Genomic DNA, 20,400 nt, shown 5'->3' with positions numbered 1-20,400 from the left:
ATATTGATATTAAAAGCAGCTACAAAAATTAAGTATGACACTTTCACTCTTAATTCCAAATTTCTATAAAATAAATTATGATATATGCATATAGAATGTTTAAAAAGATCTTCTGGAATTATTATTGAAGGATTATAAGTACTTTTTCACTTTTATTTAAATTTATTAAAATTTTCATAAAACATAATAAAATCATATAGATATTGAATAAAATAAGTAAACATTTCAATTCAAAGTCCAAATTGATTTAAAATGTCCTTTTTTAAAACCACACCAATTCATATATCTGGATTTTAAATAAAATATAAATAAATTATAATTATCCTTTCTTATATTTGTGGCACAAACTAGCTATTTTCCAGGAGGGATTATCAACTACAGCATATACTGAATTACAGAATATTTTTAGATTCAATATATTGAAAATCTTCCAATTCCAGAGAAAAATAATTGAAAAGTGGTATACATACAAGTGACTGTGATTCGTGCCAGAGAAGAAAGCTATACCTTAAATAATTTACCATTATATATTGATGAAATTGAGCTGCTGCCACCTTACCAAGCTGATCATCTGCAAGGTGCTTGTACTCCAGCAAAATGTCAGAATCAAATGTTCTCTTTTCTACCTCTGCACATTTTTCCTAGGCAATTTTCGCCACATCGAATTTTCTATTCGACATCTTCAAAAATTAAAATGCTTCCTGCATTTTAAAGACCATTTTAAAAAAGTCTGCACTCTCCCTCTTTTCATTGTTGCAACTGGAAGTGATATTTTCTGCCTTGCAACTCTTATAGAGCTTACTGTTCGACTATTCATGCATCATTGCATGTGTGTAATACCACATACTCTGTTTTCTAGATTGCAAGCTCAGACATGAACATGCATGTGTGGCCACAAGGAAGATGTAAGCTTTGATTTAGCATTGGAATATTTCTCTAATTTTCTGAGAAGAATTTTTTCTTTAATCTATGTGGCTCTTTCAGGAAATTTACACAATTGAAATATTACTAAAAGGAGAGTGTGGTGCCACACTTCTATAATTCTGGCATTCTGGGAGGCAGAAGCATAAGGATTGCTAAGGGTGCATCTCAGTTACTTAGCAATATCCTATTTCACAAGAACAAAAGCAAAAGCAAAAGCAAAAAACATCTAGAGATGTAGTTCAGTGCAAAGGCTGTGAATTCAATCCCTAGTATCACTGTATGTGTGTGACATATATGTAAAAATAGCATATATTAGTAAATGGACTTCTAGCATAATGCTGGATTTATACATAAGAAAATTTATAACTTTTAAATTCAAATTTTGTGTTTAGAAACTTGTTTGGCAATAAACTATAATAATTTAATGCTATTTTTATTTTTTAAACTCGATAGTCTTAATGGTGCAAAAGACTGTAACTCTGCGATGCTAATTTTTATGCAAGCACGTGGAGGTTCAGTCATCATGTTTTCAGTTATCCTAGTTAAATTCTTTTTAGGTGGGTCAAAACTCTGCATTGCCAACTTTCTTGCATATAAGAAGTATGAAATCCAAGTAAGTGTGAAGCCAGTGGTGAGGCCCACATACAGAATCTATCTTAGTCTTGTACTCACCTCCCCTAATTTTGATTCAGCCTGTAACATAGTGGTCTTGAATTTTAAACCATTATTGGTGCTAAGCCATTTTGTATATGTGGTACCCATCAAATATAAAGACCCAATCCAAAAAATAGACATCTGAAATGAACAGACATTTCTTAGACAAAGAACTAGAAATGGCAAATAAACATATGAAAAAATGTTCATCATTGGTCATTCAAGAGATGCAAATGAAAACAATGCTGATATTCCACCTCACCCCAGAAAGAATGGCTGCTATCATGAAATCAACCAATAACAAATACTGGCAAGGCTATGGGGAAAGAGGAAGCCTGCTCCACTGCTGGTGGGAGTGTAGACTAATACAACCACTGTGGAAATCAGTATGGAGATACCTCAAAGAGCTAGGACTAGAGGTCCCATTTGACCTAGCTATTCCCCTACTGGGTATCTTTCCCTAAGAATTAAAAGAATCATACCACAGTGATATATGTGCACCCGTGTTCATAGCAGCACAGTTTGTGATAGCTAAAACTTGGAAGTAGCCCAATTGCCCATCAACTGCAGACTAAAAAAAATGTTTTTTTTTTTATAAAATGGAGTACTACTCAGCCATAAAAAATGAGAAATTAGAGACATTTGTAGCTAAATGTATGCACATTGAGTCGATACTCTTAAGTGAAATAAATAGTACACATATGCATAAATACCAAATAGTTTCTCTAGTGTGAGAAACTGAAAGTGTAAATAAGGACTAAAAGGTATAGTAGATAATGTGAAATAGGAAGGAAAGGGGCAAAGGGGAAGGGGAAGAGGGAGGGGTAGAGGAAGGGAAAGAAGGGAATGGAATTAATATGAGAAAATGGAAAAATGGAAAAATGGAAACAAAGTCTTTGTAAATAGAGAGGGATGGAGGGGTTGAAGGGAGGGCAGGGGAAAGGGGCAAAATAAGAACCAAAAGAGATTATGTAAAGGTGCAAATTTCCAATGATGAGTGTCATTATATTGTACACCTAAAATGTACCAATAAAATAAAATTAAAATGAAAAAAGAAAATGCACTATGTACAAAATATCTTGTCCCTCTTGGATTTGGCTGTACAGGAGGCAATTCATTGGATAGGAAGCTGCAGCAGAAAGAAGCAGCCAGCTGCAGCTAACTTTGACAAGTGGTTAATTATTCACAACTTAGAGTAGCTGAGAAGAATAAGGTCTCTGCCTGCTTTTTTCTCTCCTTCTTTCAAACCTCTGGCAATTGAGCCCAGAGCTCAGGCAAGCTGAATTGTCAGCTGTAACTGCGCATCTTGGCCTCACTGCGTTCAGAGGAGCACCTTAACAAAGTAAGTGTGATCTGAAAGAAAAAGGGCTGAAATGGCCTAAGTGTCCACAGCTAAACCAAAGGAGAGGATTGAAGCAATTTTCTAGACTGTGTAGGAAAAGACAGGAAAACGTTTCTGGATATATTGGTCAAATAGAACATTAACACATGGAAAATGGAAGGCGTCAGTTTGCAAAACCAATTCAGCTCTTGTTCTGCAGAAGACTATACAAATGATTTCCCCAAGTACAAATGGCAAAGGTAGGAAATGACTAAGTACTGCTCATCATCTCACTCAATTCAAACCTGCTGGTCCCAAACTTTTGCTTCACTTTCTGTTTTGCCTTTTGGGGAAAACATACTTGGGCCCATCTCTTAATCCCTACCTAATCCCGTGTTTTGGGGGATTTATTCTTGGAGCCATCCAGAGAATGATTGAAAGTTAACTTTCAGTAGCATCGCACCTACATTTTAATTGGCTTCCCCCTCATGTTTATTAGTCCAAGTCCCTTTCCTTTCCCCCTCTTTCCCATTCTGGGTATATCCTTTTCTTCACTTCCCAAGACTTCACGTTTTCTCTTGACATTTATTTCTGTGATTTGTGCTACATACTTGCTTTGTCATGGTGCATTATTCACTTCCATTAAAAAAACCAGAAATTTATCTTGTGATTTGCATTAAGTGTGACACATTAGTACACTAAGGGCTTAACTCACTGTCTGACAGGTTAGAGTTTCACATTTGCATGGGATTAGGGTACCTTTGAGACTAGAATCTTCTAAAACTTAAACCACTGGAGTTCCCAGAGTGTGCCAATTTCAGGCACTGGATTGGGTTACAGGGAATGATTGGGGAGCAGGTGGACCCCTTATTGACCATAAAACAGCCCCCCAACATTCAATGAATAAAACTAGATGCCAGATAAATCCCAACAATGTTTTATGTTTTACAGTTTAATTAAGGGGTTGAGATACAGTCATTACTATGTCAGGCACCTTTTGTATTTCTGCTTCACTTTCCTCACTTTTATTAATCACTTCAGATCACTTCCTGTTAGAGTTGGGCAAGGAAAAAGTTTATTTGGGTTCTGCTCTCCTTAAATTTCTGTACTTTACTCCTCTGCCCACTGAAACAAAAGCAAACAAAGAAAATCCCCTCGTTTCTCCTACTCATAGACAAACTCAAACTCAATTGGCAGCTCCAATGGCCCATGACATTTACTTCTTCAAACAAATGTCATTACAGAAATGTTAGAAGGGAAAGGACCCTGAGCTCTGCTTTGAAACAGACCAAGGTTTGTTCAAGTTCTCATCATTACCGATCATGGAAGCTTTCCCAGAATACCTGATCGATCTTTAATAGATCACCACCTCTAATGTATGGGTAATATTATTCACCTTGCAGTGCTTTTTCTGGGATTGGATGAAAAGTTTGCAAAGTGTTTTATGGTGCAGATATACTCCATTTAGTGAATTAGAGGTTTTAGTATTATTTGCGGGACATTGTACTGAATGTTTAGGAGTTACAGAGACAAATTGGGCAGCCCTCTTTTCTTCAGTTGCTCATAGGCTTGTGGTCAATTAAATTGATGCTAAATCAAATATGATTTTGAATATCAAGGAAAACTTGACATGATGAAGTGAGTTGTCATCCCCTCCAAAATTAATATGTCAAAGCCCTAACCCCAAAACAATTGTATGTAGAAGTTGAACTTTTAAGGAGCCAATAAAGGTTAAGTGAGGTCACAAGGGGTACTGCTATAGTTTGGATCTGAAATGGCTTTTTCAGACCCAGTGTTAAAGGCTTGATCCCCATCTCTGTGTTACTAGAAAGTGGTGGAACGTTAAGAGGTAGGGAGATCTTTAAGACAGAGCAGGTAAGACCTCAGGGGGTACTGTGGCACTCCAGTTCCCTCCTCTTCCTTCCTTTTGCTTTCTGGCCATAAGGCGAGTAATTTTGCTCCAGCATGGGTTCCCATCTGGATATACTGCATCACCCCATGCCTAAAAATAATGAGAGCAACAAATCACAGGATGTAATTATGGAAATCATGAGCCAACACACATGTTTTCTCTTTATAATTTAATGATCTCAAGTAAGTGTTATAGTAGCAGAAAGCTGACTAATATCAGTGCTAGTCCAACAGCGCTCATATCCATAAGAGGAGGAAGAGACACCAGGAGGGCCTGCGCAGACAGCAACATCATGGCATATGAAGACACAGAAAGGAGCTACCAAAACTAGGCCTCAAGAGAAACCAAGCCTGTTGGCACCTTGATCTTATACTTGCAGTCATCAGAACTGTGAAATAAGGTCTCCAGCCTCACTATAGTATTTTGTTTTGGAGGGTCTACCGGATGATTACTCCTGATGACAGAGAGCTGTTAGCTGACTTTAGGAGTTCAGATGAGAGAGGGGTTTTATGTTAGTTTATTTCTCAATGACAAAATCAGAAATCTGCTTGGAAGATGCCTCAGAGATGAGGTGGATTCTGAACACAGAGACATTGGATGTGCATTTGAACAAAGGAAGGGTCTGCATGTCCAGTTGGAGAGATACAGGCCTAGGAATCAATCTAGGAAGCTTCGGGAGTCTTTGGGAAGTGCTTTATTTCTTCTTTTGAGAAGTTGGGCATGTAAGGAAATGTATGTGATTATGTAGAGACAAGAGTTTTTGACATTAAAATAACCATAGTATTAGAAAGTTGCTCCTTTTCCCAGAAAGGTCGAAAGTAGTTGTGCTACATAGTAACATAAATCATCTCACCCATTGTGGTGATATTCCATGTGAAATGGACATGTTTTGAATAATAGAATTAGGTCTTGAAAACACTTCTCTCTCAGCCAAGGAAATAACAGAATAATGCTTTTCTTACCCATATGAGTTTATAAATCAAAGATGTTGATTTAGATTCCTGACTCTCCAATTTATTAACTACTTCTGACAAAACCTTTTAATTGTTATGAATCAGAGTTTCCTCTTCTAGATATATAATGACATACTCTACTTCCTAGTTCCTAGAGCTATAGTTGTGAGAATGAAATAAAGACAGTAGAGTGGCTGGAATAAAATAAATATTAACTATTATTTTAATTATTATGTTCTAATATTTATTAAGAAATAGGATCACAGAGGGTGCTACCAAGTCAAAACGTGTGGTGTGATTTGGTGAAAACTATTTCCCTCCCACTTCTACACTACCAATCATTGAAATCAATTCTTTTGGTCCCAAGGTAAGCATTGGACACTCAGGTTCTGGGCAAAAGCAATATGGCTCTAGAAGTAATTTTGGAAACTAAAAACCCTCATGTACTCAGTTATTTGCAGTATTTAATTTAGAAACAGATTATATTTTTCCTCAGCCAGCTAAATCAAACAGGATGCTAAGGAAAAATATACCTTGATAAGGTTCGGGGTGAAGAGACATTCTAGTCTAGTCTAGTCCTAGACTCTAGTCTAGGAGAGTGGAGTCAAGTGAAAGGGTATGTGGTATAATGTTGTGCATCTTGCATAGCTAAGTCAGCATCATGGCCCAGGGAAGACTGGAGGAACCTAGAAAGGAGGGGCAGGTTACAGATTGCAGAGATTCATGCACCATGAAAATGAACTGACCCAAGGGCTTCTTACTTTCCAGGGGAGGTTTTGGTTCAGTAATTTATTTACATAAATTCACAATAACAGGGTCTGTGGTACTGTAGAGCACATAGTCCCTGATTCTCACCATTCCTTTGGAAAAGCAAGGCAAAACTCCCTGCAGCTTGGCATGTGGTATTCTAAGGACTCTTGCATTGCCTGCTCCCTCATTAGTTCTGTCAGAGGAAAACTCCTGATTTTCTGAGGTGTGTGATAACGTGCTTTATGCTTTTCAATGACAAAGAAACAGATTTTTTTTAAATGTATATGTAAACTACTATGTGTCCTAAATGTTTTGAGAGGTTTACAAGTAATAATCAATTTAATTCTCATAACAACTCTACATGTAGAAAATACTTCCATCTCCCAGCAGAGCAGCTACGATATAGGTAGCTTGGATATATACAAGTTCAAAAAGAAGACAAGTGCTGGAATCGATGCCTCTTTGCTCTTTACTATAAACTCCTATCAGCCCTACTGCCAAACAAAATACAATACTTGATCTTTTGCTTCCCCACCTTTTCTTCAGTTTTACAAAAATCTGTTTAAATCTTTCTCAAATGGGAAAGGGATCAAGAAATATGATGGGGAGGGACAGATAGAGAATGAGAAAAAAATTAAGATGTGTTATGTACACACACCAACTCCACTCAAGGAATGTAGACATCATGTATTGCATACATGCACTAATAAAATAAATAAAAACCTATTTGGACCCATCAGCAAAATTTGCAGGATCATGTTAATAAAATTTATTGCCTCACATGAACTACTCTGTTTCAGCCTTGGACATTACTTTTGTTACATTCATATATAGCAAATAAAAACTGGCTGCTATTAATCCTAAGTTGATATTATTCTTAGGGAGATAACCTGAACATCTCAAACAGTAGCATATTTCCAAATCATTTTCATCTGTCATAGTTTTTCTACAAGTAAAATATAAGTGGGGGGAAATTTATTATGAAAATTGCCAAAGATATTTTATTTGATCTTTAGAAAGAATGTCAGGGCCTTTGCTACCTTGTGAGTGCCATGTTGTTTTTCCTTTGCAATGTCTGTTTGCCATCCCTGTCTTGGAGCCAGCCAAGTATGGACTGAAACCTCTATAAACAGAATAAAGGTCAAGAAATGCCTCATTCCACAAACAAAGAACTGATGCTTGCCATCATGGTGGGAACTGCTGGTATCAGCTTGCTGGTTTTGTGGTATCAGAAGGTCCATAAACCAAGGACAGCAATGAATTTGCAAACATTTTTTTCTCTGGGTAATACGTTTGACTCAACAACTTTGCAAGATAAAACACATAATGGCCAAGGATCAGCCGCAATCTTTCAGAGAAGGCAGCTTCAAATACTGGACAAGTTAAATGAATTGCTGACAAATATGGAAGAACTCAAAGAGGAAATCAGATTTCTTAAAGAAACCATTACAAAGCTAGAGGAATATATACAAGATGAACTTGGAGGGAAGATAACAGTTCATAGGATAAGTCCTCAGCACAGAGCTAGAAAAAGAAGGGCAATTGCAGTTCAAAGTTCAGCAACAAGTAATAGTTCAGAGGAAGCAGAAAGTGAAGGAGGGTACATCACAGCTAATACTGACACAGAAGAACAGAGCTTTTCAGTGCCTAAGCCATTTAACTCACAGATAGAGGACTTAAAGTTAGATATCCTTCTTCAGAAGGCAGATCATTTATGCATGACTCAGTCTGGCAAGATGGAGAGTTTTGAACTACTGTGTGAGCACAAAGAAAAGTTTAAGGATGAAATAGAATTTGTGTGGCAGTTTGCTCGAGCTTATGGAGACATGTTTCAGCTGTCTACAAATACATGGGAGAAGACACATTTTGCTAATACTGGAAAATCGTTAGGTGAAAAAGCTATTACTAGAGAACCTCTGAATGGCCACATCATATGTGGTATGCAGTTTTGTGTGGCTATGTATCTCAATTTGAGGGCTTACAAAACAAAATCAACTATGGACATCACTTCAAGGAACATCTAAGATAGAACAATCCAACTTTTACTTGAAGAACCCTTTTTGTATTACCTCAATGGGAAATATTGTTATACTGTCTCAAAACTCAGCTGAATTGAGAAAAAAAAAAGCTGCTACTCTGTTTGGAAAAATACCATCTTCAATGGTACAAAAAGCTTTGTGTAACTTCCTTAAAGTTGAAGAAATACATCCTGGTTATTCTCTACTCAATTACATGTACTTGGCCAAGTGTTATGCAGATTGAGGAAAGTCAGAATGTTTGGAAGTTCTGTAATTTGGCATTATTACTTCCAACTGTTACCAAAGAGGATAAAGAGGCACAGACAGAGGTGAAAGCAATAATCAAGTCCTTGAAGAGGGTGCTTGACCTTAGAGGAGACAGAATACCCAAAGAATACTGAAATGAGTATTTCTCCTGCTGGGCCACTAAGGCCAACCTAATAGCTGCACCTTCCACACAGAGATGAAGTATACCAACTGCTAATCTCTCAAGAGACATCATGCCCAACTTTGGAAAGGAGTTCAGAACCAGAACTTGGAATGTGCTCAACTTCAGAAGATAAGAATCAAACTCTTTTGCAATTTCTCATAAAAAATTACAGAAGTAACTTAGTGTTCCACTAAAATTTTAAGAAAAAAAGAAAGAATTTCAGATCTTTTCTTGTAGAAGAGCTGTAGTATTTTTAATTTTTTTCCTAAAAAATTCAAAAGTGTGTGCCATAGGAATGGATATACATTGTGTACACATTTAGACTATAGGTATATGTAGACTTTTATTTATGGAAATTATTTTGCATTATGTGCCCCAAAAGTATACATAAGCTAAAAAAAATAACAAGCCAGTGATCCCAGGTTGTGAGGACAGGGTTGTTTGTCCACATGATACCAACACTGCTGCCTGTCTGCTCACTGTTGTATGGTATCTTGTTATGTTTCAATGCTCTTGGATAAGCCTTGTTTATATGTCAGTAGCATGAGCTTTTTCCTCTCTTGGCATAATAACTAATTTTTTCATGAAAATGAGGAAAAGAGAATGAGAAAAAATGCCAAAATTAAGGAAAATGCCCTTGATTTTAAAATTTCTGAAAGATGGTTGCTCCCATGAGTTCATTCTCAATCTATTTTTGAATCCTTTTCCATGGCAGAGGTAGCAGGACAGCATGAGCAAGGAAGCAACCTCAGTCCAGACATCCCTTGGAGAGATCCATGGGCCAACTTGGCCACTTAATAAATGTTTCTGTACTTCAGGTTTATTATCTATAATATATGGTACATTAAAAAATAATATCCTGCTATGACATGAAATTATATTGAATGGGTATATATTTATTTAACCTAAACATATAAATTATATATTAATATTGCATATAAAGTATGTTCATTATATATACCCCTTAAAATAATAAATATGGAGATCTTTATATATTTAGATATTTTAACATATGCATATATATGTTTGTATATATACATATGTATATAAATAAGATATATATTTAAAATGTCTTAAGATATATTTATTTGAAATATATATGTATGTATTTATATCTAAAAATATCTTACATATCCACACATAAGTGTTGTGTTTTCTATTATTTTGTTTACTATTCTTGGTTATCAATGGCCTTATGATACAGAAAGAACGAGGGTATAGATTGTATAGTGATTAAGTTCATAGACTATGAGTTTAGATTGCCTTGGGTAATTTAGTCAATCATTTAGTAGGCTTTGTTACTTGACTGGTAAAACCAAGATGATATCGATTAATAACAACTCTATTCCCACTATTGATATGGTTGTTTTGGGGGATTTTTTTGATACCAGTGATTGAACTCAGGACCTTGTGCTTGCCATGAAGGGGCAGGGCTATTGAACTAAATCTCTGACCCTTGATATGGTTATTTTGAGGATTAAATGATCTTCGGCCTATGAAATATCTGTAATAGTACTTAGCATACAGTAGGAGTTAACAAACTATCAGTTTTCTTTATTGTCACTATAATCTTGTTGGTTTTTTTGTTGTTGTTAAATTCTTTTATTGGTACATTGTAGGTATACAACACAATTACATTTTTCATTGGGAATTGTACCTTTGCATAATGCATCTTGCTTCTTATTTTTTCCCCATTCCTAGCCCTCCCTTCACGCCCTCCACCCTTCCCTATTTACAAAGACTTTATTTTCATTTTTTCCATTTCTCATCATTTGTCCTTTCCCTTCTTTCCTTTCTCCTGCCCCTCCCACTACCCCTACCCCTTTGGACCTTTTCTTCCTATTTTGCATTATCGATTATTCATTCTAATCATTGGTACATTTTAGGTATACAATATAATGACATTCATCATTGGAAATTTGCACCTTTACATAGTCTCTCTTGGTTCTTATTTTTCACCCTTGCCCAGCCCTCCCTTCAACCCCTCCATTCCTCCCTATTTACAAAGATTTTGTTCCTATTTTTCCATTTTCTCATATTAATCCCATTCCCTTCTATCCTTTCCCCTAGCCCTCCTAAACTTGTTGTTATTAGACAAATTTTAATAAATATCTGGCCTGCTGCTATGAGAATTCATCTTAATTTGATCTTAACAGCACATGGAACATTTCCTAGTATAGAGTCTACATTCTTATATCACATTTCTGTATGTGGTGTGAAGCTGACGCTTGTAGTTTTTTTAGGGGGGACTTTAGAACAAATGTTCATTGCTGCTTAATTGGGCCAGAGGGGCAGCACAAAGCATTGAAGACATCACTGGCTCACATAAACAGTCACCTGGTTACCTTCTTTGTGGCATTTGTTTATACAAGGCCTCATTCACAGATAAAAACAAGATCTTCATCCAACTCAAGTTCATAACAATTATAAATGTAAACATTTGTTGGGACAATGTACAATAAATTTCAGTTTTCTTAACAAACATTACATTTACATTTATAGAGTGTACTGTACATAATACATGGAATTGTGGAAACATCTAATTGGTGAATGTTTATAGAGGAAGAAGAGGCTGATCACTAATGTTTGTTTTGTAGTCAATTAGCACAGTTTGTACTAATCAATGTCTTTATTCTATAATCTGTTTTATTACAGAAGATATGGACAAAATCATAAGTTTCATAAAAATAGATAATACAGAATTTCTACTTCCTCCCCGGCAAGGGAAAGCTAAGAGCTGGAAGAAAGGATGTGGGGCTGACTGAGAAATTTTCCCCTTATTTGAACTAAGTATCCATGCATTATCCAAAATACCAAAAATAGAGAAACTGATGACAAAGGCTATTGGGACATCCTGGATTCTGGGACCATCTCCAGCTATATTCACGTGCTTTCATGATACCAGAGTCTTTCGATCCATCAAAATGACTCCTGTTGTTTGTAGTACAGTCATAGAACATTCATTGATAATCTGATGATGAGGAGTTTGGTGTTTTTATAGGCTAAATATTTGTGTCTCCCCAAAATACATATATTGAAGAGCTGACCCCCACAGTGATAGTACTAGGAGGTGGGACTTCTGGGAGGGAGCTAAGTCATGAGATGAAGCCCTCATTTTTATCCAGGATTAGTGCCCAGAGAAGAGACCAGAAAGGTTACTCTGGAACCTGCATGTGAGGCTAAGTAAAGAGGATCATCTACAAACTAGGAACCTGGCCTTTATAAAACACCAGAGCATCAGTACAGTACCTTGATCTTAGACTTCCCCTCCCCAAGAGCTGTGAGGAATAAATGTTTATTGCCAGCCTATGGCATTTTGTTATAGTAGCTGGACCTGACTAAGATCACCATTTACCTAAAAAATTCCCCTTTCATCATTTTCTGCAATGCTTTTCTTTGTCTTGGATAATCCTAGGCTTCTGCCCTGCAGCACAGCTCTTAGAGAGTTGGACAGATATTATTACTACAATTGAGTTTCTGTGTAGCAACAGAAGATAGTAGTTCTCTAGAGGACTTCAAATTAATATGCACGCAGCAAGGCTGCCACTGTGCTGTCCATCATTGTCAGGCACTCCATTCTTCCTATGTGATCAGGAGTAACGAGTGTTTCTAGCAAGAAAACTGCCTGCCACATTTGCACCTTTAAAAATGGACTCTAAACAGACACTGCATAATGAGCCTGACCTTATTTCTGATCTCATGAAAGAATCCATTAGCCAACCATCAGGTTGTTCATTAACCGTTCCTTCTTCACACCTTCACTGGGTATAACATGAAATTTGCCTTCTTTAATTCGTGGTTAGAAATAAATCAATGGATTGTTCTGACTTATCCTTTGAAAGGATTCTGGTTTTTATCACTGTCAACTTTTTTCTCGTCCAATGTTATGATGCTGTGGCATCCGAACTGTTTGTGTCCTTGTGTTTAACTACAGTGGCATACCTAGGCTACTCTCTGCATGTCTATTTAAATGTAAAAGCACATTTTGCATATAGCTTATTTTTCCCCAAATCTTCACACTTCAAAAATTATTTATTCTTTGGTATATTTTTAATGAAAAATGAAGTGTATGAGTAATATCAGGAAAAATATGTGTTATTCATCTCCTAGACTCATGTGGCTTGAATCTGGCTAACTTGTCACATTTTCAATCATTTTTCTGGTTTGAATAGATAGAGTCTAAAAACAAGTTCTCCAGAGCATAACAGGGTGTGATATTATTTGCATTCACATCTCACTTAAGATTCAGTTCCTTGTTTGCTGCAAAACCTTCACCAGACAAGTGAACCTCCAAAAGCCTCAATTTTCTCATCGGTAAAACAGGAGTAATAATATTACTACTCTACAGGCTTGCTGTGAGAATGAAATGGAATAACTCGTTAAGTGGATTGCAGAGTTTCACGTAGACAGCAAGGGCTCAGACCGGGTTCACTGTCACTTTTGTTATTATTACCTTAGAAAGGGGAAAGAAGATTCCTCTACAAAGAAGTAAGATAGTTCTTTAGAGGTTTAGAGTCAGAAAACAAAATAAATATATCATTCGGGCCTCAGCAAGCACGTTTAACATCAGGTTGTAAGCTAATAAATGAATCCGGGCTGATGCACTTGCTATGCAGACCTGGAGTAGAGCTTTGAGCCTGTGGTGTGCTGCTTACTGGGGGAATCACAGATACAGGTCCTTTTCAGTGGGGATGTGCTCGTTTAAATTCATATACATCGACACATTGGTTAGAGTCAGGAGATTGAGAAAGGAGATTTATGGACAGCATGAGCTGACTGTCAGAAGGAAAAGAATGACCACTGACTTACTCTGTTCCATTCTGAATATTCTACATAGCAAGCAATTTGTGGTCATACAAACAGTCTCAGCCTTTTCTTTAGAATGCACAAGTAGTCAGGAATGAAAAGAGAATTAAAATTCATACATCTACAGTTTAAAAAAAATGACCCAATACTATGCACAGATACATAACATATCATCAGATATGCAGTGTTATTTAGCTGTATATATTTAGTAGTAATGTATACCTGATGGTAGACTGCAGCTCTGGGCTGATTAAAGGAAACAGACACATTTTTCTAGGCTGCCCAGTGCTGGATGGGATTGTAGCTCAAACAATTTGAACATTTGAAAAATAGAACATTCTATAAAAATCCAAATATGCATATGCATAGCTCATTAAAAAATACAAGACATGTACAGGGACACATGAGGAAGCCAAAAAATGATGGAATGTGGTGGTGGGTATTTTCTGCACAAGTGAGAAAATTGCATGAAACTACTATGTACATACACTCAAATGAGTGAGGGTAAAGCTGGCAAAATCTGAATAAACTCTGTAGATTGTACCAGTGTTAATTTTTATCAATGTTTTGATAATATGCCATAGTGATGTAAGATTACCATTGGGAAGACTGGGTAATGAGTGAACAAGATTGTCCTGGGTATTTTAAGAACTTGATTGAAAAATCATCTACAAAGCATAAGACTCTGGTGAAAAAACCCTTTATCTGGAATTATATAGCAGGTGCCTCTTTATACAAGGTGTGAAAGAAAGGGGAAAATAAAAGAAAGAAGGAAAGAAAACAGGAAAGGAGGAAGGAATGGGGAATAAAAAGGATACAGAAAGGAAAATAGACAATGTATACATTATGAAGACAGAAATTATTTGTGCATTAAGCATATACATATTTATATATAAAATTAAAAGCAATCAATTACTTCAAAAGATGATTTAAAGAAAAACTAACATTGTCTAGCAGAGTGAAAGTAAAAATCACAAAAACATACGTGATTAAATAAAAAGCATTGTAAATCAGAACATCTATATCTATAGATAAAATAATTTGAGATAAATGGCTATTATCAAGATGAATATAAAATATAGATGAGTCACTAATAACACACTACCTAAGCACAAGAACGTTAAAACATTGAAAATTAAATAATACAGGAAATATTCTAGAAAATAGTCATCAAAGGAAAGCTATTGTTAGTTTTGATTTTACAGTAAAAATAGAGAAATTCTAATTTGCTAGGTGCTATGTTAAAAATCTTAAATTTCATGTATCTAAACTGCTTCAACACATATAAAGCAAATATGAAAAAAATCACAAGAAGAAATTCATAAATCCTCTATCACAGGAAAAGATTTTAGCATACTTGTTTTTCCAAATGATAAAGACAAAATTGAGAAAAGATGGAAAATGTTTGAATAACCTAATTAATAAGCATGATTTAATGGACACATAAAAAACTTATATCCTGTAATTAAAGAGCACAAATTCTTTAAATATAGACATGAATCATTTGAGAAAATTATTTGATTATAAAGTCTCAACAATTTTTAAACCATAGCTGTTATTAGACCAAGTTTTTTGATTCTGGTTTGATTGCCTGAAAAACTAATATTTAAAAAATCTTTATTTAATAATTTAAAATATATTCAAATATCTAAGTGGTAAAAAAGAAATCATTTTAAATTTTACTAACTGCAGTACTAAAGGATAATAGAAATACATCACCTCAAATTTGACGAATGTAGCTAAAGCAGTATTTGAAGGGAAACACAAGTCTTAAAATATTCATCCTTAAAAGAAGGACAAAAGTTATCCATGCAGTAAATAGATGTAAGCAAATAATAAAGAAGGAAAATTATTGGTTAAATCAAATTATTTTCTCACTTAGATATTTGAATGTTTTAAAACTTTTAAATGAATTTTATTATATTTAAAATAATATGGTATTGGTTCAGGCATGGACAAATAGAGCAGGAATGTGCTATATAAAAGTGATAACCTCACATTACAGTGGGAAAATTGTTAACCATTTAATAAATGACATAAAGTTAATGTTATCCCTTTGGAAAAAAATGAAATTTTGTTCCTCCTTTAAACTCTATGAAAAAATAATCTTTGGTGAGTTTAAAAAAAACTATTGCAGGAATATCTATGTAAATTCAGGGTAATATGTCTTCATCACAATACACAAAAGTAAGTCAAAGAAGCAATAATAAATTGATGAATATGTGCTAATATTGCCATATAATAGAATATTATACAGCAATGAACAGAAATTGATCAGTCACATCTAGTAACGTGGATGAATCTTCTAGACATGGTTTGGGGGTTAAATTATTGGGAAAAAAACACATACAATATTTTGCCATATACTTAATTTTAAAATATCAAAAGCAACTATATTTATTTTTAAAGATACATAATTATGTAATAAATACATGGAACTACTAGGAATGAAACCAACTAAAATAAATATAGTTGAGGTTAGATAGTAATGTAAATAAGAATAGAAGACTGTAGAGAGAATATCATTGATGACCCCTGCAGTGGGTCTTGGTCTCCTGTGAGACAATATGACAAAAGCTGAGGAAGAGAAAGAGAACAAAGACACAGGCACAGAGACTGGAGAGAAGAAGCAGAGTCTTGGGATTATTTAAGCTGCTCTGGGCAGCAAAGACAAAAGACACAAAGGACAGCCAGTGTTTATTAATTACAAGCATGGGAAGGAGAGGAGGAGGATTCCTGGGGACAGCAGGCAGGGCTGTAGAAGGGAGGCACTGGCATGTCTTTACTGAAGAGAACAGATGGTTAATTCAGAGGGGAAGAATTGAGTTGGAGTCAAGTTGACCTTGGCTGGAAGTGAATTCAGCAAGGCCCTGCTACTTGTAATGTAATACAGCTGAGTTACAGAGGGGCATGAAGCTTGGGCCACCTATAACCTGCTAAAACTGGGCAGGGATGTCTGCTACAGTCTCAGATAGAATTTATTCTGTTTTAATTTCTAAAATCACAAAATGAGCACACAGGTATTGCCTTTGGTAATGTTAATAATATAGAATATCTATAATATTTCACTATGAATTCTAAATTATTTTGTTATTATTTTAATTGAAAATATTTATGGGGCAAGCTTTGATTGTTGCTTTCCTTTCCTTAATGCAATACTAAAGATAGAGTAAAATATTTATTTTTTAACTAGGTTTTTTTCTTTTTTCCAGTACTGGGAATTGACCTCAGGGGTGCCTAGCTACAGATTCAGCATTTAATTACTTTTTTGTTTGTTTGTTTATTTATTTTTGAGACAGGACCTCACTAAGTTGCCCAGGCTGGCCTTGCACTTGTGGTCTTCCTGCCTTACCCTCTTGAATAGATTACAGGGGTACACTATCACATTAGGGAAAACTCATTTATTTTTTAATACCAACCTTAGTCACTCATTTATTTTTCCTGCTAGCCTGCCCCCTGCAGGTATTTGAGTTTATAAGCACTAGACAACATTAGTACAGGGGAGGCATTATGCAGATATTTTTCATTATTATTATTATTATTATTGTTATTTTTATAGCAAATTCTCCAGAGATTTCCTGTATCTCAGGCTTAGAAAGTTGACACACAATTATACAATATTACCATAAAAAGAGACAAATGAATGGAGACCTCTGAAACCGAAGATCAATCATACAGTTTGTAATAGTTCAAAAATGCTTTGAACCCCTGAATAATGAGAGCAGAAGTGCTTTTCAAGAAATGACAATTATTTTTATTTTAATTAACATCATTTTGTTAATAATTGTTATAGTTAAAATTTATTTCCCGTGGCTTGCCAAATTAGCACCAGTGTTGAGTAAATTAGGATAAAATGAAAAGAAACCACATTTAAAACAAGCAAATCTTCCGCAGACGGATCTACTGTGCTCATTACAGAGCTTATTCATTATGGAGGAGCTGGAGTCTCTCTGGAGACACATTTTGATCATTTGAGGGCTCTTGCAGCCTGAGAGGCCTGCACTTTGGCTTGCTACTTGACTCATATATTTTGCTTTCATTTAGTGGCTTAGATTTTTCTCATTTGCAGGCAATGGATGAATGTGACATTAAAATCTAAGAGTTAAAACAGAGCTAGAGGCTGCTTAAATAAACCTCGAGGCTGTTCCCTCATAGGTGCTCATTTGATCCCAGGTTCAATATTCTGCTGGCCAAGAATTTACTTTCTGTGAGGTAGATTATGCCATTGCTGGACAGTTTGTAAAACAGATCTACCTTCTACATGTACCTATAGCTTTCTTCCATGGAGCCTAGGCCTCTCCTTCATAGGTTCTCAGAATACGTCTACCCTTCTCTCTCTCTCTTTATCTCTCTCTCTCTCTCTCAAATAAAAAGCCAGCTGTCTTCACACATCAGTTCAAATCTAGGCAGCAGCTACCATGAAAGATCAAGAAGATGTGATCCTCATACCTATGAACTCTTTAGTGCAGATAAATACATCCATGAACATCCATGTATAGGTATCTCCAGTGCCACCATGTATGTTTATAGTTGGCGAAAGCTGAACAGATTTTAGGTAAGAAATCAAAAAAATTGTTCTCCATGATGTATCACAATCCCAACCCTCACCTACTGCAAACTTGGCAAGTGGACATTGTTTGTGCTGCACTTCAAGGTGGCTAAGGGCGTACATTCTTGTCACTCCCCCACATCAAGTTCTGTGAAGTGACACTGAAGTATGAAATATTTAATAACTGCTTTTATGATAAGGGGGATTTCATTAGTTGATTAAATGTTGAGATATGCACAGATATTTGGAGTATAAAGGATATTGGAAGAATCTATTGGCAATCTAGACACATGAATCAGAAAGAAAAAGTATACTTCCCAGCAGAGCCCTGGTTAGCCCCCCAGTTTAAAGTACAAGAAAAGGATAAAAATCTGAACCATTTCTATATGTTTAGATGTATCTGTGAAACCAATGGCTAATGGCAACACACCCTCCTGGTTTACATTTAGAAAGACCATTGCCTGGTTGGTGACAGAAATTCTGCTGCCCGAAGCATTGGAATGCTTTATACATGGTGGGCATTTATGCAGAGTAAGCACCTGATTTTGCCACGAGAGAGGGAGTTTGTTCATTGCAGGATCTTATGTTTCCCACTCATTGCAAGCTAAACCAAAGGCTATCAGGAGACCTGTCTTCTCCACTCATGAAATAAAAGTTTCAGTGTACTGTTGTGTACAAAGTAGCAGAGACCTATACAGCACAGTAGTAGGAAATCAAGGTCAATAAATAATATTTAAGATGCATTATTTCATTCATATATGGGAGTTGAGAATGAGATGTTATCAAACATTCAGGAATCTGAGAACAAATTTAAGCATTATAAGAAACAAAAATAATGCCAGAAGAGACAGAACCGAAGGACCAGAAATATGTCTTTTGAAAAATGGTTAATCACCTGGGAGATTACAGAAGGTCATATAATCTATATAAATAAGATCAAAGTCCTATCAAAAGAAGTCATCAGAGAATAAAAAATGCCACTGGAAAGAAAAAAAGTATTTTTAAAGTATCAAAAATATAAGGAAATGTCTCAAAGAACATAACAAAAATTTTAAAAACATAAGGAAAAAAATCTGTGAGTAAACACAATTCCATTATCCAAAGAATATTTTAAAAAGAGTATCAGGAAAAATAATGGAAGTTAGACAAAGAACTAATTGATAAAGTTAGACAAAGAACTAATTTCATAGCATTTTACAGTAAATATCAGATTTGTATGACCCAAGTTGTACTTGGTTAATGGAACCAAATTCTTTTTTTTCCCATATTTTGAGACAGGGTCTCACTATGTAGCCCAGGCTGGCCTTGAACTCATGGTGATTCTCTTGCCTCAGCCTTCTGAGTTCTGGGATTGCAGGCATGTGCCACCACACCTGGTTTGGAACCATATTCTTAGGAAATTTCAGAATATCAAAGTTAAGAGATGGTTTTAAAAATGATTGCAGAGAAATGCCATTTTGTAGGGGAAATGAATAGTCATTGGGTTTGCATTAGAAAACTAGATGTTATAGATGGAATTTTATACTTTTGACAAACCATCCATAATATGAGAACACTTTTTTCAGTTTTATAAGGTATATTCTGAAGGAAAATAGAAAAAGTCAAGAAAGAAAATCATATAGGATTTAAAAATGAATTGCATGTGAAATGCCAGAATGAGAGCTAACTTGCATAATTAGGAAATAAATGATTGTAAATAAAACATTAAAGCTGAAATTTCAGTATGAGAAATATTATGGTTGAGTCCATGGATGATATTAGACTCAGGTTGAATGACATGCAACTTCATTAGAGAAGGAAAAAGAAAGACAGTTGAAATCTCCAAGAAGACAAAAATATTCTTGAAAATCATAATCCCAACTCTAAACAAACTTCAACAATTCATGATTTTGAGTAATTGGTATAGTTTGAGAAGAGAGGAACCACTCGAGTGTAACATTGTCCTTCAAGGAAGTGGAGATAGAGCATGTTTTAGTTTTCAATGCCTTCCTGTGCTATTTAATTTTTTCTATGGATATAACTTAAATAAGCAGTAATAACTACAATGGAGTTATTCACAGGCATTAGTGAGTACAGAGTTATA

The 20,400-nt window shown here is 35.4% G+C and overlaps 1 long non-coding RNA gene and 1 pseudogene across 1 annotated transcript in view; both read left to right on the top strand.

Annotated features, from left to right (window-relative positions):
* The window catches only part of LOC147827025 (uncharacterized), a 210,487-nt gene that overhangs the window by 176,030 nt on the left and 14,057 nt on the right, over positions 1 to 20,400 (top strand). The gene's annotated exons all lie outside the window — the stretch shown is intronic.
* Positions 6,152 to 9,072, top strand: LOC101706186 (regulator of microtubule dynamics protein 2 pseudogene; annotated as a pseudogene).

The sequence above is a fragment of the Heterocephalus glaber genome, unplaced genomic scaffold, assembly GCF_053883595.1.
Source record: "Heterocephalus glaber isolate CG9 unplaced genomic scaffold, H.glaber_assembly_v1.0 deba00001457, whole genome shotgun sequence".
Lineage (NCBI taxonomy): Eukaryota > Metazoa > Chordata > Mammalia > Rodentia > Bathyergidae > Heterocephalus > Heterocephalus glaber.
Note: the sequence above shows the minus strand (reverse complement) of the source record. Positions and strands in the feature narration are given on the sequence as shown.